Below are 24,359 nucleotides of genomic sequence, written 5' to 3'. Positions count from 1 at the left end.
CACATGGGAGGCATATTAATGACCCTGATAGCAAGACTTGGTTTTCTGTGGCTTTTTTTTTTCCTTTTAATTTACTTCTTTCTTCCCTTCACAGGCAGCAATAGTATGGGAATTGCCATTCCATAGTAAAACTTCCCTCAAGTTACTGCATTAGAAGCACAGTTTAATTACTACATTCATATTAATCATGAGTTTTGTTTTATTTGGCTCAAATACTTAATCAAATTTAGGGAAGCACAAAGAAGTAATAACACAACTAATATTGCAAAGAAGTAAACATATCATAATATAAAAACTCAAAACTATATATCCTACTTATTTTTTTATATCCTAGTTATTTTTTGCTTAACCCTATTATTTAAGGTGGTATATAGTTACAGGTTGTTTCATTTTTTTGTTCCCCTTCTCATTTATTTGTCATGAGAAGTATTCAATCAGAAGCCATCACACCTCTTATTAAGAATATTATGTAATTTATGTAAGGAGAGGATGGGAAACTATATTGAATAATTGCTATAGACGTTTCCTGATCTGAGAGCCTGTGATTCTGTGAATAATCACCCTGCTTTCCCACTATCATCTCCTAGATTTGAGATTCCCCCAAATTGTCCATATTGTCTTCTGTGATGAAAGTGCCACCTCCTTTTGTTTGTTTGTTCCTTGCAGTCATATATGGCTTAATTTGAGCTCTTTCCAAGTCCCTTGACACATTCTGTCTTTGAAGGCTGGTTCCATATGTGGTAGAAATTTATTTATTTTCTTATAGCTTATCAACATAGAAATATAATTAGTGGCAATAATATTAACATTAGAAATGGGTAATTACACAAACCATTTGGATTCTAAGTTTTGATCAAGCTAACAAAAATCAAAAATCCTCCTTCATAGATAGTTATTCTAGGTCTCCTTAAATTGAGTACTTTTCTGAAACAGTAAGTTGTACTAATGGTAGATGGCTAGCAGGATGAGGGGGAAAAAGTGTAGAGATACATTCAGTGCATAAGTATCAGCTAGGATACTTGTTAAAATCTCCAACTGGTGGCAGGAGTGGGATTGACAAGGGTGTATAGATCTATATGTGTGTATAAATAACATACAGTGTTATATTAGTCTCAGGTGTCCAATATAATGATTTACAAATTCTTTATACTTTTCAAAGTTCAATCAAGATAAGTGTATTCTTAAGCCCCTTTCTCTATTTCACCAATCCCCCCACCTCCTTTTCTTCTGGCAACCACCTGTTTGTTTTCTATGTTTAAGAGTCTGGTTTTTTGTTTGTCTCTTTGTTTTCTTTCTTAAATTCCACATATGAGTGAAATTATATGGTATTTGTCTTCCTCTGACTGACTTATTCCACTTAGCATTATACTTTATTGTTTTTGTAGTACAGGTCTTTGGTTGAATTTATTTCCTTGGTTGAATTTATTTCCAGGTATTCTGCTATTTTTGGTGGAATTCTAAGTGGGATTGTTTTCTTAATTTCTCTTTCTGCTATTTAATTATTAGCATGTAGAAATGTAGCAGATTTCTGCATATTAATTTTATAACCTGTGACTTTACTGAATTCATTTATCAGTTCTAGTAGTTTTTGGGAGGATCTTCACAGTTTTCTATATATAGTATTATGCCATCTGCAAATAGTGAAAGTTTTACTTCTTCCTTACCAAACTGGTTGCCTTTTATTTTATTTGTCTGATTGTTGTGGCTAAGACCTATAGCACTATGCTGAATAAAAGTGGTGAGATGGACATCCTTGTCCTATTCCTTATTCTAGAGGAAAAGTTTTTCATCCTTGATAAATGATGTTAGCTGTTGAGGTTTTTTTTTTTTTTTAACTGTCTGTATTTTTTCAAGGGGTCACTAGGTAGTTTTAATGAATTACTATCATTAAAATAAACACTGGCTCAAGAAGTTATTTTCTCTCCAGTAATGATTTGTTTATAACCCCAAACACTGTGCCCCTGCTTGAAATGAGAAGATAGACTATGCAGTGTATTTAGTTAGAATTTGATTTGACCTGCCCCCCCTTTTTTCCCCTTCATGGAACTTATATATGGAAAACAGAAAAAATAATAGATGTTTTTAATACTTTACACATATTTATACTTATCACACTGCAGAATATGGTCTACATCTTTAAAATATTATATTTGAGTTTTGAAACAAGAATAACCATATAGTATTATTTTCCTTTACCTGGAAAAACAGCAGCAGTTCTTTCATTTATTTAACTTTTACATACAGTAGGTGACTTAAAACACGAAGGATATTTCGAATGAGTTTTCATGCAGGTTGCAATTTTTGCAGTTGAAGTTGATGTCATTTTCTAAATCTGTTCAAGCAGAGATTATCAGATCTAATGTGTATATGACATAAAATATCAGTGCCTAGCAAAGACTCTATTTAGTGAGGCTCTGTCAACTTAGTGTATACGGAGAAGCAGTAGTATAGAACACTAGGAAGAACACTTCAACAAGAGTCAGTAGACCTGAGTTCTGTTGAGAAGTTGTTTTTTAATTGTCTTTCCCTTTCAGTCCTCTACCAGTAAACCTCATCAGGTTGGAATAGATTACTGGTAAACCCCCTCCCCATTCTAAAATTATAATTCCATAACTTCTATTTTCTAAGAAACTATATGCACAAGTGTACAAAAGTATATTTAAGCAAGCATATGTATATAAAATACATATATAATGGCAAAACAAGAACACAAGTATAGGAAGTCTTTGAAGGAAAAGTACTCAATGAGAATCAGTTTACAGAAGTTTTAATGAGGTGTGTTTGTTGTTTTGAAAACAAAGTTTTCCTATTTTCTGACATAGTATCAAGAACTTCCTCCTTCTGAGAAATGATTCTAAGACACTGTTCTTTTGAAGTTTTTAAAAGTTTTTATTGAACTGCACAGAATAAAGTCTATTTGAACATGATAAGCTGACATAGTAAATCAGAAATGTCAGGCTGTTTTACATTTCAGAGACTCACAGTAATAAAAATTGTTCTTTAATCCATTAAATATAACATCTTTACACAAGAGAATTCTGATATGAAGATCTCTAGGAATTTGAAGAGTTTAATGATATTATTGAGTACTTACAGTTGTTAGTCATGATTTCTGTGTTGTATTTAGGCATCCTAATTATGAATATTTCATCGTCTCCTATAATTTTGTAACTTCTTTTAAATTTATTTGTATCACAGTGTGCTCCACTGAGCAGAAACCCAAAACGTAATTAAAATATGAAACACTTCCACAATTCAGACATGGTGTTTAGGTTTTCTTTCTTTTCAGTACCTCTTTTAGCTCATCTACTAGTAGAAAGTACAGTGATTCTCTAGGTGATGTAGTTAGTCTTTGCCTGAATTATTTTGGGAGGGAAACTTTTCAAAGGATTTGTTTAATCTAAATTACGTCCATTCTTTTATTCTCATTTTCACCATTCTAACGTGAGGTGGATTTATCAGAGCATATTATAATGGTGTTTTGAAGTTACCTATGGAATTCTCTACCTCAGATTTTTCATGGATTATTTTTCTCTAGGTCAGGTATCTCTTATTGGTACTATTTTTTCACATCACTGTTTTATCATGAATAAACTAACAAAATAATTTCAATTTCAAAATGAGTGAGTGTTTTTCATGTTCTTTTGAGGTCCGTCTTTATACAGACTCTTAATAAAGCTTTAAACCTGACTTAGTTGAATAAGTATTTTTTAGATTATCATTTATTATATCAGTTATTTGGTTTATCCAGTAGACATATTTAAATGCACTGAAGGTTTCCTATACAGAATAGAATACAGTGAAGGATGCTAGTCTAGTAGGCAAGAGAACTGGTTTCTGATTCTATTTTCCTTAATTGCTATGTAATCCTAGGCAACACTACATAACCTTGACTTTTAATTTTCTCACCACAAACCATGTAAAAGGTCCCTTGTTACTGCAGCATTCAAGAATAGACCAGAGAATTAATATGGGGAAATACATGCAGAAGAAATATAAATTATATGCATGATTGGATTATATAACCTTTAAGGTTCTTTACAATTTTAAGAGTCTATTGCTTCATATACAAAATTATGAATTATCCTTTAGATGTGGAGCATCGTATTTCAGTTACCAAGGACAAATTTCCAGTTCTCTTTCGAGCTGTGTGTGTGTAAACATGCATGCATGTGTGGGTTTGACCAAGCTTATGATGTAATATTTTATACATTTATTATTTTGTATGTTTATTATGCACCTGTCATGTGACTGGCACTGTTTGGACACTAGTTTACATTAGAGGAACACACACACAAATTATTTATATACCAGAAAGTGATAAGTGCTAATGAAAACATAGAACAGAGGAAAAGAAAAGGGAATTAGGCTGCATTTTTTGTTTAGGTGGTCAGATTTGACCTCATTGAGAAGGTGGCATCTGAGCAAAGACTTGAAATACTTCAAGAAAATAAGCAGGCAGTTATCTAGAGGACAACATTTCATGAAAGAGTTATACTAGCACAACCCTATAAAGCATAAATATGCCTAGTAAGTTCACTGGATAGTAAAGTCAGGCAGTTGGAGGTGAATGGGTGAGGAAATGGTTAGATCAGAAAGGAAGGGGAGGCTGACCTTGTAATTACTGTAGGGTCTTTTTGTGACTTGAGTTTGACTCTGCAAAGAGGAACTAGTAGATGGTTTGGAGCAGAGGAAAGATGTGATCTAATTTGGATTTTACTCTGACTGTTGTCTTGAGAGAGTTTGCAGATAGATGGAAACAGGAACCAGTTAATAAATGATTAGAGTAATAATGATAGTTTGATATCAAGGGAGTAGCAATGGAAATTTTGAGGATTGGGTTCTGACTATATTTTAAGATATTACCACAGGAGTTCCAACAAATTTGATATGAATGTGAAAGTAGAAAAATCTGGAATGAAGCCAAGAGTTTTGTTTCAGCAGCTGGAAGGATGGGCCATCCCTTTAAGTGAGAATTGGAAAAGACTCAGTAAAATAGGTTAGCAGGGACAAGGGAGATGAGAAGTTCAGCTTTACATGTGTTAATTTGGAGATATCTATTTGACATCTCAGTGGATCTGTCAGGTAGGCAGTTGTATATATGAGTTTGAAATTCAGAAGACACATCTGGGAAAGGCATATAAATTTGGGTAATATGGGCATATTGCTGTTATTAAAGTTATGTGCTGATTGAGGTAACAGTGTAGTGGTTGTAGGCAGAGAAGAAGAAAGAATAAAGAACTGAGATCAGGGAACTCCAGTGTTAAGAGATCTGGAAGAGGAAGAGAAACCAATAGAGGAGACTGAGGTGGAACATTATTGTGTTGCTGGGAGAGAAGCAAGAGTGTGGTATAGTGGAAGCCAAGTGAAGAAAATACATGAAGGGCAATATACTTGATGTTGATGAGTTTCAAGAATTGAAAAGTGACCACTGGATAGAGCAATCTGGATGTAATTGGTGATCTTGACAAGAATCGTTTTGGTGTAATAATCAGGGGGAAATCTGATTGGCAAGGATTCCAGAAGAAGAGGAGAAATGGAATTCTGTGTTACTGAGTATAGTCAAATATCTCAAGATATTTTGCTACAAAAGGGAAAAGATAATTAGAGTTATAGTTGTTAGGTGAAATGGGACTTAATGGAGGATTTTTTAAGATGAGAAAAGAATAACATTTTTTGCTGGTGGTATTCATCTCTACTACATAAGAAAAAAATAATAATGTAGATAAGAGGGAATAAATTCCATTGTGTGGTCCTTGGATAGGTGATAGGAAATTGTACTTAGTACACAAGGGAAGGTTTTAGAAAGGAGTAAATATCATTTATTTCCAGAAACCTGACAGGGAGCAGAATATATGGGTTCAGTTGCAGGTTGACATATGTGGCTATAAGAGTTCCTGGAGATTCTTTCTCATTGCTTTAATTTTCTCAGTGAAAAAAAAAAAAAAAAAGAAGCAAAGTCATCAAATTGGAGTATTAGGATGAATGTGTTGGAAATTTAAGAAGAAAGTAGAAAAGGGGTGCCTGGGTGTCACAGTTGGTTAAGCATCTGCCTTCAGCTGGGGTCATTGTTCTGGGTTTGTGGGTTCTGGGATTGAGCCCCATGTTGGTCTCTTCCCTCAGCTCAGTGGGGAGTCTGTCTCATCACCCCCACCCCCGCTCATTCTCTTTCTCATGCGCTCTCACTCACTCTCAAATAAATGAAAAAAAGTCTTTGAAGAAGAAAGGTGAAGGTATGAAATAGTACTACAGGATAGTAGAAAATACATAAACTAGTGAAATATAGTTGATTGTGGGTAGGCTTGAAGGACCTCCAAGAGTTTGTCAAACTGAATTTAAGGTGAGATCATTCAGAGCTGTCCTGTATTTCTGCATGCATAATTAGCTGCCATATGCAAGTGCTAAAGAGGCAGAGTTAGATTTAAGCAGGATTGTAATTTGCCTAGTAAAGGTTGTTGAGGGACATTGAGATGTTTATAGTTCAATTGATTGATGGTCCCAATGGATTGTTAGAGCTGAGATACTAGAGTAATTGGGCTGAAAAGATAGGAGATGATGGTCAGAGAACTGGATACATGAAACCAATTATGGAAGTATGGGTGTTCCTTGTAATGAATCGGTCTAGAAATGGCCAGGGCACTGATTGGTTAAAATAATATGAAGGACAAGATATTTAGAAGAAAGAAGATCAAGCAATCAAAAGGCCAAATTTCAGGAAGGATCATATATGTATATATTGAAAGTATCTAGAATTAAGTCAAGAGTTATGTTGGGAAGAGAGGCAGGATCTAAAATACTTGAGAAACGTGGAGGAGTTAATTGCAAGATAATCCAGTGACTGCAGCAATGAAGATAATGAGCAATGTAATCTAATGACAATAAAGTAAATGCCAGAATTTATAGGGAGCAGGGAAGGAAAATGGTGTAGAAACAATCCTAAGAATGAAAGTGGCCATCTTTCAATAGGACCACATTATAATAGGCAATCTCTTATGTGATTTTTAAAACTTTCTACAGCTAGCATAATATAGAAACTCATTAAATAATAACAACTAATCAACTTAAGTGTTGATATTTAGAATAGAGAAGTAAAGTGCTTCAAACAAATATGTCGTAAAAAATATGTAGGTATGGGGTGCCTGGGTGGCTCAGTGGGTTAAAGCCTCTGCCTTTGGCTCAGGTCATGATCCCAGGGTCCTGGGATCGAGCCCCGCATTGGGCTCTCTGCTCAGCAGGGAGCTTGCTTCCCCCCTCTCTCTCTACCTGCCACTCTGCCTACTTGTGATCTCTGTCTGTCAAGTAAATAAATAAAATCTTTAAAAAAAATATGTAGGTGAACAATGCTAGAGAGAGTTCTGTGTTAGAAAGAAAAAGTATGAAAGAATAAGGCAGTTGTGGGTTTCAGTCACAGCTCTGCCACTTACGAGCTACGTTCTTTCTTAACTTTCATCTCTGCTATGAGGAGAAAAACTACTACCTCACAGAGTTATTGTGAGGGGTAAGAACAACGATTTATGTAAAACACCTGGCACTGAAAAAACATCTAATTTATGTTAGTTCCCTCCCTTTAAAGTATTCAAATACTGAACATCTTTACAAGGTACCACAACAAAGACTTCTGGGGTACATAATGTCTATTTCCATCACCATGGATAAATGATTCATGAACTCATTCATACACACCAACTATGTGTTATTTCAGTGACTTGAAAATGTGCTTGTGGACTCTTACTGTTTTGTTTTTTTTCTTTCAATTTCTGGCTGTATATCACTTATTATAACATCTACTGGAAACAACAGTCACAAAAAGAAAATCTAGACATTATCATTTTCTTTTTAGTGAATTATAAAGTGAGCAGTAAGGTTTTTTTTTACTTTCTTAAATTACGTGGATATATAATTAGCATGATCATTGGATAACATAAAACTGCATTAAATAATTATTTAGAATATTTCATGAATAGTGAAATGCATATAACTGAATGATAATGTGACGAGATGGAAAATGATATGTATTTTCTGTTAAAATACACTGATGTTGAATTAATCTTATTAAATGATTGTAATTGGTTGTATAGAGAATTTTTAAATTTTATTTATTTATTTAAGAGAGAAAGAGAGAGCACGATCCATGGGGAGGGGCAGAGGAAGAGAATCTTTTAGACAAATTCCACACTGAACACAGAGCCTGACTCAGGGCTGGATCCCACCACCTATAAGATCATGACCCAAGCCGAAACCAAGAGTTGGGCGCTTAACCACCTGAGCCACCCAGGTGCTCCAGTTATATAGAGAACTTTAAAGAGCATGAAGATAAATTTCTGGCCTTTATATGATCAATGAGGGGTAAAAACTGATGCAAGACAAACAAGGAGTGGAGGGAGGAGCTTTATCATATGTCCTATGAGAGCTAGAAGATAAGATAGAAGTCCTAGAGCATATCATACAGTCGTATGATAGCTAGAAGATAAGATAGAAGTCCCAGAGCACCTAGGACTTCTGCCATTCCCTATAATCTTGTAGTCCTTGTTGAATCCTCTTCATGTGGCCAGTAGAAGAGTACAAAGAACGAGAGTGCATGAAGCATTTAAAAAGTGCTGTAGGTCATGACGCCTTAAAGTGGTGAGCATTATGTTTGCCTACTTGCCACTGGCCAGAACTTGCCAGATGAAACACCCAGATAAAAGGAGTCTGGGAAATGCAGTCTAAATGTATGTCAAGGGGCATACGGGCTTACAGGTGTACCAGTTGGTCCATTCCAGAGCTGAGCTGATGTGTTACTAGATGTTACATTAGAAGGATGAACACTGTGTATTATAAGAATGTGGAAAATGGGTGGATCAGTTTAAGCTATCTGGGTACTAGCCAGGCAGATACTGTTTCACAGGAGGGATGGATGGTATAGTGTGCCTTGCAAGACACCGAAAATTTGGTCAAGTGTATTTTTCAGAGAGTGAATAACAGTGAGAGTAGGAAAGAACATGTAATACATTTCAACAATGAAATTCATCTAAGTACTCAAATGACTTGTCTAAGGAATCACAGTTATCCTGAATCTACATCTGGATATAGGCCTAATAAATTCTATGGTTTCAGATTGTTATGAAGGAAATCATATTTCCTGTTATCTTAATTATACCAACTGCACTGTGCATATCTTATGTAGAAAGGGTCTTGACTAGATTGTCTTATTACTTTGAAAAGTATCTTAATTTAGCCACAGTTTAGGGAAAAATAGAATAACTAATATGACACACAAGTGGATATACATTAGAAAACAAATTATGGAGAACAGACTATGCCGCCTACTCAGAACTGAACCAGACAACATCGAGTGTATAGGAACAGATATTGCAGTAATGAGAGCACAGCTGTTTAGGATTATGCTGAAATGTAGGAAACATTATTCATGGAACAAAGAAAGGAAACCAAAGAGAACAGCTTTAAAACAGCACCTTCATATTTAGCCTTGTATTGCATATTTTACATATTTTAATCATATCTCACTTTCTTCCAAAATAGACTTGAGGCGGTTTATAACAAGATAATGTTACGATAGCACAGACGCAAAGACAAGACAAGATGGGCTAGTGGTGGAATAATACCAGATTACTCACACTAGATTACTAATGCTCAGGGTAAACTTGAATTTAGGACAAACGTTTGGCATTTAGCTTCTTGGCACTCGAGTCAAAAAAGAAAAACAAAACTATGTTATATCACTTGGTAAAATAATATATTCTTTAGTAAAAAGGAGCAGGTGGTTTTTTATTCTCCCATAGTCCTCATCTCTAAGAGGGACTTATTTCACAATTATTTCATAAGGAAGTTTTACAAGAGATGGCTTCAGCAACATCCTATAAATAAATACTGAACTTCTATTTCTTGCTTGGCTCTCTGCTGAGTTCTTGGGACACACAGCTGAATATGAAGCATCCTTACCCTTAAGGAGCTCACAGCTAGTATAAATCTAATTGGGCAGTAAATGTAATAAATGGGTTACTTGCAAGACATAATGGTAGCCCAAAGGAAAGAGTGTCAGCACAGTCAAAGAGACAAGACCTCACAGGGGGAGAAATGTTGAACTGATCTTAAAGTGTGAATAGGTCAAGGATTAAAAGAAAAATGAGCAGAACTTTCTCTTCTCTCAAAAAACAAAAACTGCAGTACTTAGTTTTATGCAGATACTTGGGAGAGAATTTCTTTGAAGAACCAAAACAGTGTAATTCAGATGCCTAAAATTTTGAAACTTTTGGCTAAAAAGTGCTAAAATTAGAGGAATGAAGTTTTGACTGATCCCTTCAGCTTTATTTGAAAGTAATTAACTGTATATTTTTCACCTAGTGGTATGCTTTCCCACAGCATAAGTAGCAAGATGGAAATATCTCCCTTTTTTTTTTTTAACCAAGTCTGGATTATTTTTAATTGTAGCAAAATATATGTAACAAAATTTACTCTCTTAACCATTTTAAGTATATAGGTCAGTACTGTTAAATATGTTTACATTATTGTTCAACCAATCTCCAGAAATATTTCATCTTCCAAAACTGAAACTCTACACATGAAACAAACCACATTTCCCCCCTCTTCCCCTCTTCCCATCCCCTGGCAGGCACCATTGTACTTTCTGTTTCTGTGAATGTAACTACTCTGGATCTCTCATATAAATACAGTCATACAGTTATTTTCTTTTTTTTTTTTGCAATTAGGCTGTTTCACTTAGCATAATGTTCTGAAGGTTGATCTATGTTGGATAGCATACAGTGTGTCGAATGTCCTTCCTTTTTAAGGCCAAATAATATTCTTTAGTGTGTATATACCACATTATAGTTAACCATTCATTCATCGATGGGCGTTTCTACCTTTTAATTATGGTAAATAATCCTAGGAATATGAGTGCACAGATATCTCTTAGAGACACTGCTTTCATTTCTTTTGCATATATACACCCAGACGTGGAATTGTTGGATCATATGGTAATTCTATTTTTAATTATTTGAGATGTGATTATACAGTTTTCTATAGCAGCTGCATCATTTTATATTTGCATCAATGATGCATAGGATTAGTGATCTTGTAAAAGGAGACCTGAGAGAGCTAGCTTACCCCCACCGTGCAAGGTTACAGCTGGAAGGTGCCCTGTGAGAACCAGAAAGCAGGCTCTCACCCAACACCAAATATGCTATGCCTGATGTTGGTCTCCCCAGCCTCCAGGAATGTGAGAAATGAATTTTGTTGTTAGAGGCCACCCAGTCTATGTTATCTTGTTGTAGCGGCCCAAACAGACTCAGATACCTTCCCAAGAAAATTAAAAGAGGCATGGCTGCTGGGAGCACTGACTTCCTTTGGTGGGCTTTCTCTGACAGAACTTTAAGAAGCCATTTGTGATTGTGCTATTCAAGCCTCCCATGATCATGTGATTGTTCAAATGATATTTAAGGATTGAAAAAGTTTTCGATTTAGAACTAAACAAAGGTGGCCCACCCACCTTGTCAAAGAGAATACAGACCTCGATAAAAACCCAGATCTTACCTAAGAAAGAGTTGAGCTCTAAGTACTTTGGTACCTGCAAGAGAATGAAGAAGTAGTTCCTCTGATAGGAGCAGAGATCAAAGCATCCAGCCTGCTCTGTCCTCAGTGAGACAGACCTTAGCACCGCATTGTGAATACATGCATTTTCCCAGATCCAGCATGCTAACAAGGGGCATGAAAGACCAAAAAGAAAGGGTCTTATCCTGCTTCACTTTAGGAAATGCTGCCATTATCGAATGTATGTTTGGGGATTATTCATTTCTCTGCTTTTTAGAAATATAGTAGTATGTATTTCTAAATTTATATGTATTTGTTTTACTGTTGCTCCTTAGTTCTTGTAGTTTATTATAATGTGCTTGGAGGAAAGGTCATGCCTGCCTCCTTAGCATGGCAGTAGAGGAGGATTTGAACATAAGTAGGCTGCGTAGATAATCCTTAATAATATACCAAATGCTCAATAAGTGTTTGTTGACTATGTGAATACACATATTGACACGTATCTGTGCTATAAGTTTTGAAGAATAAGTTTAGTTGACCCACCCTAGAATGGGTCATCGTCCCACTCCTTTAATATCTCATCATGTCTCCCGTTTATGACAAAGCCTCTTTCTCAATTTTCCAAAGAAATTTACTTTTGTTCTTGTACATTCACATAAGGAAGATCTACCTTGTTTTCCTGCTGCCTCTCATGGGACTAATTAGATGGGTATCTGGAGTTGTGTGGGAAGCCCAAGGCCATCACTACCACCACCACCACATGTCCAAGCTACCCGATCTTCCCCCACCACCAAGCATGCATGCACGTGCGGCATGCACACACACACACACAATGTTTTCCCAGGGAATGTAGACCTTTTAATACTGTCTTGCTGGAATTAATGCACTCGTCTGGTTGTTTAACGTAGTGAGATAAATACAAGTAAAATGGCCTGATGCACAGCCGCAAGTCTCAAATAATCTCTTTAGGGGGATCATTGCAGACACACCTTAATCTTGATTTTCTTCCCTGCCACCCACCCCCTGGAGTGTGTAGCTCCTATGCTGGTTACTCAGATATGCCCAGCTGCTAAGTCTCTCAGGGAACCTAACTAAGGGAAGCTCTTCCATTTCTGTATTATTCAAGATCCTATGCAAGTTTATTTACCCAACAAATGTTTTTGTTTTAAGACTTGATTTCTTTATTTTGGGAGAGAAGAGAGAGCAGGGGAAGGGGCAAAGGGAGAGGAAGAGAGAGAATCTCAAGCAGACACCAGGCTCAGTTTGGAGCCTGACTCTGGGCTCAATCCTATGACCCTGGGAGATCATGACCTCACATGAAACCAAGATTCAGTGCTCCACCAACTGGGTCACCTAAGCACCCCAATCCGACAAGTGTCTTTAAGCAGCTATTATAACCCAGATGGTGTCTTGATTCTTCTATCACCAATCATTTGCATACAAAGAGTGGCCCCCTTGGGGCTTTAATTTTACTATTATTTATCATTTATGTTGTTATTTGGCTATCTGTTACTCCTTTCAGTCTGTGGCCCATTACAGATATCATAATAACAATGAAATCTTAATTTTATTTATTATTCCTTCCATATAGTACTTTTTGGGTACCTTTACAAATGTAACAAACAGTAATTGCATTAATTATATATGTGATATGTATATATACTGTATGAATTCATCTATATTATTTAATGGTTAAGAATTCTGATAATTTTATGTAACATTACATAAATGAAGTTTTACCAATCTGGCAGGCATATATAGCACTATCATTTTATGAGGTAACTTTATGAGCATTTATAAAAACTACTAAATTATTAAATTTTTCATCTGTTGCCTTTAAATGTAGGTGCTATACGTGTTCCGTTAAAGAAAACAGATATCATTTTTACTGAGTGAGCATAGTTCATTTTCTCAACCAGTTTGTTTTATTAAATTGCAGAATCCCATGCTAATACAATGTTAAGATTGCAAATTTCAGCCTTCATAACTCAAAAAAGTAAAAAGTTATAGTTTCCATAACAGCATCAATTTCCTTACATTTCTTTAGCCTTATAATAAAGTGTACACTCAGAACACTAACCAGCAATTCAGGAATTATATATAATCAGTTTTGGACAAGTTAATGTTACTAAGAGGATCTTAACTTTCATATTCTCTGATTTGTTTTTAAATTTACAGCTTTAACAGTGCACTAATGGAAAGATTTTGCATTTAATTTTCTAATTTTTATGAAGCAGACAAGAACAGATAATAAAGGTGGAAATGTTGATAATGATTATTTCAGTATGATGACTATTTCATTAGTGAAGTTAGAGGTAATCCTGTGAATTTTTCATCAGTGTGTTTGATTTCAGAATGTTTATGCTTATAATATCCATGTTATTTCTACCTCAGGTCCTTAGAAAATTTGAACTTAGGGACAGATTGCTATTCACATGATACCCCATGGCTGAACACCTTCAACATAAACTGCAAGTAAAATTAATTGCCACGTCCTACACTGTGGTTCCAATCATACTTATGTTTTGATAAATACTGATTTAAGTAATATACACCCAGGTCCACTTTGTGTATTTAAACATTAAATTACATATAAGCTACAATAACACAAAAATGAGTCCAAAGAAAAATTGATCTTAAACTGGCATATCCCTATTAAGTGTTGCTATAAAGCTATTTCAGTTTAGTCACTGAAATATAAATGGATTTAATTATTGACAGGATAATGACTTTAATCAAATTATACTTCTTAAAATCTTACAGAATTATCTATATCAGCTATGAAAATTATTTTAGTATCATAGAAAATTCATAAATTTTTAGAGAGCATTGTTATGTATTATCCATTATGTATTGCATATCCTTTATATTGCATATAATAGTTCACATTTCATATTATATATTCTGTTTTATAAGGTACATTCATAGTACATATTATATGTAATATATTACATACTGTATATATGCTTTTTAAAAATTTTTAATTTTTTAAAAATTATGTTGGGGCACGTGAGAGGCTCAGTCGGTTAAGTATCTACCTTTGGCTCAGGTCATGATCCCAGGGTCCTGGGATCCGAACCCCACACCAGACTCGTTGTTTTGCGGGAAGCCTGCTTCTCCCTCTTCCCCTGCTTGTATTCCCTCTCTTGCTGTGTCTCTCTCTGTCAAATAAATCAAATCTTTTCAAAAAATAAAAAAAGTAAAAATTTACTTATGTGTTTAAATCAGGTCACTTACAAAATCCAACAGAATACACAGAGACAAAATTCAAGGTTATACTCAGCACAGGCTCTCTCTAAGCCCCTGGCATTGTTGGCAACAAATACAAATACACTATAAAGAAGTGCACAGTAAAACTGGCCCTGTGATTTAACAATTTTATTTATTGGTTCTTGTTCAGAGATCAGGTACTTGGGTTCAGGGTTGTGGACATCATATGATTTATTTTCAAAGTTCAAATAAAGGTAGACCTGGTAGGCAGTTGTCTTCGCTCTGTGATTTGACATGTTCCAAAATGTTCGCATGCTAAAACATGTATCTCTATCAGTTGGTCATGAACTCTGCCAACTCCTGGTATTATATTCTCTGCCATCTTCTATGCCAGTGGCTATTAACCTTGTCTGGGTCACAGACCTCTTTTTGAAAATATGGAAGAAAGCAGTAGACATTCTTCCCCCCAAAATGGTATTCATGTATCTTCAAGCCAACCCCAGGAAGGTTTAAACCTTTGCTCTTACAAGTCTTTGGAAGTAACATGTCTAAAAATGGTTTTAGGATTTTGCCAATTAGGGATAATATGTAGACATATTAGTCCTAGTATGTCATTTAGTTTATGTGTGTGTTACATATTACAATAATGTGTTGTCTTCTGGTAATTAGATAGAATCTTAAAGAATTGAGACGTATGACTTAAATAATTCAAATAGTACTAAACTAAGTCCACATTTGTAGATAATTCAGAGAAAACTCTTTTGCATTCATTAACTGATAACTATTAAGTATCAACTGTGCTTCAAATGTTTACTATGCCCCGGGCATAAAGTGAAGATAAGTTAAAGATTCTAACTTCAAGGAGAACATAGTCTAGGAATGAGAAAAACATACCAAATAATGGTTACAACAAAATGAGAAGAATTTGAAGGAAAGAACTGAAAATAATTCTCAACATTTATCAACAACTTCCTAGATACCAGGCTATGTGATGATACTTTCTATGAATTTAGATAATGCTTTATATTAATTATCTCTGTCTTTGCAACCATATATGATAAATACCTTTACTTTTGTTTTTTTTTTCTTCCTTACAAAGGCAAGCAGTGTAACACACAGAGCCTGAGTAATTTGCCAAGGTTGCTCAGCTGGGAAGAGGCAGAGGAAGGAATTGAGGCCAGTACTGTTGACAAGAACCTCATCTTTCAATATTGCAGTATTTAAATTTGCTTTATCAAAAGCTAGTGTTAGTAGAAAATGAAGTATGAGTAGGAGGAGAAGAAGATTACAGGAAGGAAACTAGGTACAGGGCAATTTTTTGAGATGCTGAAGGCTTGAACTAATTCAGTCTTAATAGCGCTGGACAGAAATGAATATATGTAAGAGATTGGACATACTGACTAATTAGATATAAGGGTTTAAGGAGAAAGAAAAATCAAGAGTGACTCCTAGATTTCTGGCTTCAGTGACTTGTGTAAGGATGGTACCTAAGATAGGAAATGAAAGAGGAATAGCCTGGGGGGAAAGGAATAACCAATGATGATTTGACCACTAATCAATTAAGCATCTTAAAGTAGTGCTGCCTGTAGGACATCTAGTGGACCATTGAGCATATGGGTCTGGAGTTCCAGAAAGGGTTTTGAGCTAGTATAAGATCACTCAAATTGCACTCCACCGATCACTGGAGATTTCTGAAACACTTTTGGGGAATTCACACAGTCACACTACTTAAATATTATTCTAGGGCAGTATTTGCCTTTTTCACTGTATTGATATTCGTACCAATGTTGCAAAAACAATGAGTAAAGCTACCTGAACACGAACAAAGGCAGTGGCCCCAGATTGTCATATCCTCGTTGTCACATTTTGCTGTTGAAAATTGAAAACTGGTTTCACTTAACAGTGTGGAAGCAGTGAAAAGCTATTAATTTTATTAAATCTCAACCTTTGAAGTTTTTAATATTTAGAAATATGTCGTGTGATGAAATGCTAAATATACCTAAAGCACTTCTTTAAACAGAATGCCCCCAATTGTCTCAAGAAGAAACCCTTGTGTACTTGTTCAAGTGGCAAACCAAATTAGCCACTCTTTTTTATAATTTTTTTTTTTCTGAAAGAAGAACTGACAGGGACAGGCCGACCATGGTTATTCAGTTGTGGGTATTTGGCAGACATTTTCTCAAAAATTAATGAAGTGAGCCTGTTATAACCATGATGATGAGGTTTACAACCTCCTAAAACTTAAAGACTTTTCTGATATGACTGGTGGTAATGTTGAAAATTGTTAAGATCTGTATTATATATACATATGTGTGTGTATATAATATGATGATATGATGTTGAAATGTGTCAACATTTGAAAAATGAATGTAGCTCAAGGGACTAATATTTGGTAGATGTCCAATGCAGGATGTTGCAAAATTATGCAGGGGTAAAAGGTCTGTTCAAAGTGTTCCTCTAGCTTTAGAGGAACAGATTTTAATGCAAGAGAAAATGAAAAATTCATTGATATGGTTTCACATTCCACCTTGTTACTAATCTTTTAAAAAAGTGCCACTTGTCAGGGCGCCTGGGCAGCTCAGTGGGTTAACCCTCTGCCTTCGGCTCAGGTCACCATCTCAGGGTCCTGGGATCGAGCCCCGCATGGGGCTCCCTGCTCTGCAGGGAGCCTGTTTCCCCCCTCTCTCTGCCTGCCTCTCTGCCTACTTGGGATGTCTCTCTCTCTCTCTCTCTGTCAAATAAATAAATAAAAAATTTAAAAAAAAAGTGCCACTTGTCGAGATTTGGTATAGTATCAAAAAAGAAATATCCCCAGTTATCTAAAAATACTAATAAAATATACGATTCCTTCCCAAGTATTTATCTGTGTGAGACAGGATTGTCTTCATATATTTCAACCAAAAGAGCATATCTTAACAGATCAATACAGTAGCAGATAGGAGAATCCTGCTTTCTTCTATCAAGCCAGTCATTAAGGAGATTTGTAAAAATGCAAAAAAAAAAAAAGTCACTTTTCTAATTTATTTTACAAAATATAGTTACTATTCATAGTAAGGATGTTATTTTTGTGAACAACTAGTCAATTTATTATTGTTCTTTTTAAAGAAATCCATTAAAAGTTTAAATTAAAAAATTAGACTGTATTAACTGATTTGGAAGCAGCTTCAGCCTCAGTTCTAAAGCAAAGATATATCTCAGCCATTTGCCATTCTTAGAGGTTTATTTTAGATAATCTTTGTGGTCTTTTACATAAGACATCCATTGCATAAATGGGTGCACACACTTCAAGAACCGTGTGACTAAGGAGACCTTGATAAAGGCAAATATGCTTCAAGAGATTTTTTATTTTGCTCGAGCAACTTTAATTACAAATTCTCTAAAAAAAATTCATCACAAACATTTTATATACAAGATATGTAAACTGTAATACTCTTTAGTTTTGATGAGTATCCAAAATAATATGTCCACTTGAATATTGGAAGGGGTGAAGAAGTCATCAAGTGAATGTCCAGGTAAACCTCATCATTTTTCTTCAGTCTAAAGAAGCAAGAAGTGACCTTCACTCCCTTGCTCGCTTTTTTATTGAAGCTCACTAGCATCTCGGCTTCTTCTAGTAGAAAATTCATGCAGTGGAAATCACATCTTCATCATTTTTTTATCATCATCTGTCATTTCTGAGGACCTTTACTTAATATTTCTAAATCCTTCATGAAAATTCTTTATAAATCAAAACCTCTCTAATCTCTCGAGCAAATCTGCATGATTAACTTATACCTAGATATGTAGAGAACATTGTATTACTGTTTTTTTTCTAAATTCTTACAGTAAGGAACATTTACAGTGTTACATTTTAGAGGTAAGAGCTCCTAGGATATTCAGTAATTCATTTAGATAACGAAAAGTGATGAGAAAGGACAAACCAGTCTCAGTCGGAGTATGATTTCTGTGATTCCTGTGTTAACCTTGAACCAAGGGAGGGCTTCTAATCCTTTCTGCCAACCCTGTATCAGTAATGCTGTCATGGAAAACTACTGGGATGTTATATGCTCCCTGAGCAGACAGAATGCCATCCCTGGTGATTATATAATTATAACATTTTTCATAATGTCATGAAATAATGTGTGCTTTCCTATGTATGCCTTTAACATCATACAAACTCTAATTACACTGCTAAGCATATAGCTACCTTAAAGATAATAGCAAGTATTAGTCTTTTTCTTAAAAACATAAAATCTAAATATATCTTAATGGGAGTTTTAAATTATAGATGAAAATTTTGAATGATCACAGGTCCTACAGTAGTGTATCATGACAATAGGTAAGAAATGAGATGATGATAACATCAAAATTCCGTTGACATGACTTAACTGCAATAGTTGAATGGAGTAGAGGAACCCAGTTTGGCTGATAGTTTGGGTGGAGCCAAGTGTGGAATTTTGAAACGCCATCCAATTGGTCAAATCAAGAAATAGCTGAAATGGAAACAGGAAAAAAATCATGATCATGATTTCCATATCCATGCCCACCCTTGCTACCAGCTTCTTTTTGTCTTGTGATATTTCTTATCCAGCACGGACTAAGCCTCTATTTCACAGCATTCTCATCCTCCACATATATTCTTTTATTTTGGTTTTACACTCCACACTAATCTCAAGCTCTGTGCAAATCCATCATTCTCTTCTCTTGTTATTTCCAGGCTAGGTGGCCTTGCTGGAAAAAAGTGCATGACCCTGTGGATAGGTGTCTTTGAAAAGCTAGGGTTCCAGACCAAGCTGCACTCTTCAGTTCTGCTCTGCCCTTAGGGAGCTTTTTCTTTTTCTGTCCTCTCTATTTCACACCATCTTTCATATCTCTCATAATACATTTACCCCTCCTTACAGGTTTATTCTTTCCCTAATTTATATCTTTTCTAACTGTTCAATGTAAAAATAGTTAGAATAGCCTACATTGATTAAGCAAGTGTCACCAGAAATTAGAATCAGGGCTTAGCAGTTTCTTTTAATTCTAATATTAGTAGAAATTAAGTATTTATTGTTATTATCCAGTTTGATGAAAGTAAAGAACAACTTACCCAGTTATTAACTGAGGAGTCAAAATTCAAAGTCAGGGTTTTATGACTCCCCAACCCCCATCGTTTCCATTACAATGTGCTCTTTCTGTTTTATCCTGGGACTCTTAAGTATTTTCACTTTGCTATCCTTGTAGTATTTTAAATCTTTCTAAAAATTACTTTCCTCTGTAATACAGAGTCTTAAATTCACTCCTTTATGTGTGCATGTATATAACCTTATAATATTACTGCAACAAATAAAATATCACAAGCATTATAAGATTTTTTCAAAAATTAAATAATTTTATTTCCTGCTTTCTAGAGGATCAGAGTCAAATAAGGGAGATAAGGATTAAGTAAATACAAGCAGTATATTAGTTTTTCAGGGCTTCTACACCAAAATACCATGAACTGAGTGACTTAAACAACCGAAATTGATTTCTCACAGTCCTAGAGGCTGAAGTCCAAGATCAAGGTGTGTGCAGGTGGGGTTCTCCTGAGTCTTCTCAGTGTGTACATACCTGCCTTCTGGCTGTATCGTAACATGGACTTTTCTCTATGCGTGTGTACTCGTGGTGTTTCTTCGTATAAGGACACCAGTCCTATAGATTAAGGCTCCACCTTCTCACCTCATTTAGCTTCAATTATCTTTTTAAAGGCACAATTTTTAAATGGGGTGGAGGTGGCTAACACTTGAATCTTGGTAGAACATAATCCAATGTAGTAGGTAACAAATATGACAATTATTTCCAGTGAGTTAAAAAAAAAGTTACTATAGGTGTTTTGAAATTTAAGAGTTAAGAATAGTATAGATGGAAGTGATTCTGACACATATGCTGGAGAGAAATGTAAACTAGAACTTCATGGAAAACTATAATCTGGAAAAAAAAATTGACAGAAGAGAAAGACTATTTCTTATGATGGAAACTAACCATAAAGGCAAAGTTACTTATATAGGAATTGGCAATGTGTATGTGTGTGTAACTGGTGTATATCATAGGTTGGCAAGTTTTGTTAGTACAAGTGGTGGTGCTTTGAAAAATTCTCTCAAGGTTGGCATTAGTATAGTCCTTGAAGTTAGAAATGTTTGTCTCCATCCTTCTTTATCCATAGCAAAATCCAGCAGACTTAAAGTTGTTGGCTTGAATATCAATACATAAACCTTAATCAGACTGATTCAAAACTAAAATGATCTCTTGGTGGTATTGTGAAGTAAACAATTGCCATGGTTTTTTGCATGGAGTTCAGACTTTCCATTTTAGTGATTTAATGCCTTCTGTTTGTTTCATTTTGCCTATCCAAACTTATCTCATCCTGTCTCCTGGCCTGACCCCTGTTTCTATTAGCTCAGTATCAGCTGTATCCCTAATGTTTAGACTCTGTATGTAAGTCTACTCTTTTGCACTTGTTCATGAATTTATCTTGTCTGAAGTGCTCTACCAAACTCTTCTTCATTAATCTAATGGCTTTGTAAAGGCTACCTTCAAGTTCAGTTTCTATAAGGGTCAGTCTTCCTTGAGGTTTATTATCAGCGAATTACTAACCTACGTTATAGACTATACTCTTCTGCAAAGTATTTGATTATATGCTATTTTTCATAGATCTTTGAATATTTCACTCAGATAAGTTTTGTCTAAATGATTAGAAGTAAGGATTTTATTTGTTACCTCCTATGCACCTGTGATAGATACACTGTACACTTTTGTTGACCCAACAGTAGGAGCTATTCTGTAGCATATAGGTCAGATATTTCAAAAGATAGAGAATGACCCTCACAAGCCAAAGGAAGTATTCCTTGATCCTTAGTATTTAATTCTTCCCATTGTTCTTCATGAGAGATTGGTAGTAGTGGTATTTTACAAATTGGAGTAAGCACGTGATATCCAGTGCTTTTTAGAATGGCAACAGATTGAGCTCTCTCTGAAGTCTGCTTATAAATGGCAACTCCGGGAAAGATTTTAGTCATGTGTTTAAACATTTTCTTGAATATTCTGCCAATAAAGGTGTTCCTCCTCTCTCTGTAACAACAGACATTCTGTATACTTTAAGCTATTAAGTGAATATGTGGGAAGAAGGGAAATTGTTTTATATTTCCCTTCTGGTGACCTTTTGAACATAGCATGGCTTATACCACCACTTGTATAGGTTGCAAAGTGCTTGACATCTCCAGGCATTTCAGATATTATGAGACCTCATGACATTTTAAGGTCTCATGTGGCTTCACATGTTTAGTATACCTACATCTATAATCAAACAACAAACAAAAAGTTCTGCCCATTTAGTATAAATGGTAAGCTAAATTTTTTCCCTGGCTGTTCCTGTATCTTTTCCATAAAAGGAACGGTCAGCTATAAATAAGGTAGGTAGACTTCAGAAAGTTCCCTTTGACAATGAAAAGCACTTTAATGTGGGAACAAATTTATGTATCTTCTTAACCAGAAAATTAACAAGTATGGAAATTATATAAATATGGTATTTTCCTTTGGGGCCAGGATAACTCTTCATGCAGAATTCTGGGTAGGCTACTGACAAGGATGCTGATGATTACTACAACCAGTGCATCTTCACTATAATTCAGGTTGTTACAGGCTATTTTTGCTGAGCTTTATCATGTACGAAGATTGATAGATTTTGCAGAGAGAGGTACATGTCTTGATCTCAAGTAGTTACATAAAGTTATCTTTTGGTCTAGTAACTCTTCTGACCAAAGATTTCCAAAGCTCTTTTGTTATGGGTAAGGTTTATCAAAGCTATCTCTGCCTACCCTTCATATTATTGCATGTACCATCCTCTTAACACGTCATATCATACTTCAGTCTTTGATATGCAAGCTTTGGAAAACTATCAAGCTTAAAGCTACAAAAATTTAACAAAATAGACATAAACTCTATGCAAAGATGATACTTTTATACCAATGTTATTTGGCTGTATAACATTCACTTTGAAAGTGATCTGAGTAGCTCTAACTTAATTTTTTTTATTAACATATAATGTATTATTGGCTCCAGGGGTACAGGTCTGTGAATCGCCAGGTCTAACTTAATTTTTAATTAAACATTTGATTTGGATGATTTGGGACATGGTGACATTTGATTTTATTTTTCTATGCCATTAACCCTTTTTTCTATAGCCTCTCTTCATGATTTGGTCCTTACCTCTAAATGATTTGGTCCTTACCTCTAAATCCTGATTCTATTTTTTACATATATTTCAGTTTAAATGAAAGTAAAATTTTACAGACAAGAAAACAATGGAACACTTATGGAAATTCAGAGTTCAAAAAATAGAAATGGTATTTTACCCTTTTCACTTCATCAAAGACTTAAAATGATGTGATCATTTTTTATTTGTTTCTTTTTCTACTTCATATTATTTATGAGTCTACTATCTATAAGCAACAGGTAAGATTCTTTTAAAATACTTGTGCAGACACTAATATACATCTTTGTTTAAATCAAATAGGTTCAGCTCAAACACCCATCCTTTCCAGAGAGATGGACGTACGGTAGGACTTTCAGTATTGGTCGTTCATTGTAACAAGAGAACCCATGCTTGTCTGACTACACATTTGATGTTTGATGTTGATTACACAATCTCAGAAAGAGTCCCTCTGTTTTTGACTGTCAAAAGCCTTTATTTCTGCAGGCTTCAATTTACTATGTAATCCAAGTATACAAGACCTAAACTCTGAAACCAAAGGCTGGTTAATGAATTGTCTTTAGCCTATCATAGCTGAAAAATTCTCCTTTCTAGCTCTGAAACACACACCAAAAATGTGTTTCCCTGGGTGCCTGGGTGGCTCAGTCAGTTAGGCATCTCAGTTTAGGCTCAGGTCACAATCTCAGGGTCGTGAGGTCCGGCAGAGCATCAAGCTCTGCACTGAGCACAGAGTCTGCTTGAGATTCTCTCTCCCCCCACCTTCCCCTCCCACCTCTCTTTCTCTAAAATAATTGAATACAAAAAATATGCTTCCCACTTCTTGGTAGAAGCAGAGCTCAGCCTTGAGGAATAATTTCTTGTTGCATTCTTAGAGATGGGAAAATTTACCCTCTTGCTTTTCTTAATGACTACAGCTCTAAAATAAAACAGAAATTAATTTCTCAGTAGATTCTCTGCCTCCATTAAATTTTTAATAAATCAGCTTCCTGGGTTTAAAAGGATAATTTGTAAAAGTCATTGATTTGAGGATGGAGAATTGGGATTTGAGGCATTTAGGGCAGGTGAGAAGAATGAGCAAGAACACTGCATGGCGAGTGAGTTGCATGTTGAGTGTGTTGCATGAAAAGGAGAGAGACATGATCGAAGATTGAAAAGTGGAAAGGCAAAAGCAGAAGTGCTTAAAAACAGCTTCAACAATTTCACATACTGATTTGCTATAATCGCCATTAATCCCTATTTGGCTCATTAATGTAATGAGAGAACCTGGTTGAAAGGAAGTTCCAAAGTAAGTTCTAATTCTATTTAAAGATTATCGTGCAGCTGACTAATCACCATAAAGAAGTCTAGGCTATTTCTATACTGTCAGAACTAAATAGAAGGATTTGCAGTCCTCAATAAATCTAATGCCTTC

The 24,359-nt window shown here is 35.2% G+C and overlaps 1 protein-coding gene across 1 annotated transcript in view; it reads left to right on the top strand.

Annotated features, from left to right (window-relative positions):
• Positions 1-24,359, top strand: part of KCND2 (potassium voltage-gated channel subfamily D member 2) — a 489,988-nt gene that overhangs the window by 72,518 nt on the left and 393,111 nt on the right. The gene's annotated exons all lie outside the window — the stretch shown is intronic.

This window comes from Mustela erminea, chromosome 11, assembly GCF_009829155.1.
Source record: "Mustela erminea isolate mMusErm1 chromosome 11, mMusErm1.Pri, whole genome shotgun sequence".
Taxonomy (NCBI): Eukaryota; Metazoa; Chordata; class Mammalia; order Carnivora; family Mustelidae; genus Mustela; species Mustela erminea.
This window is presented reverse-complemented; position numbering and strand designations above follow the sequence as displayed.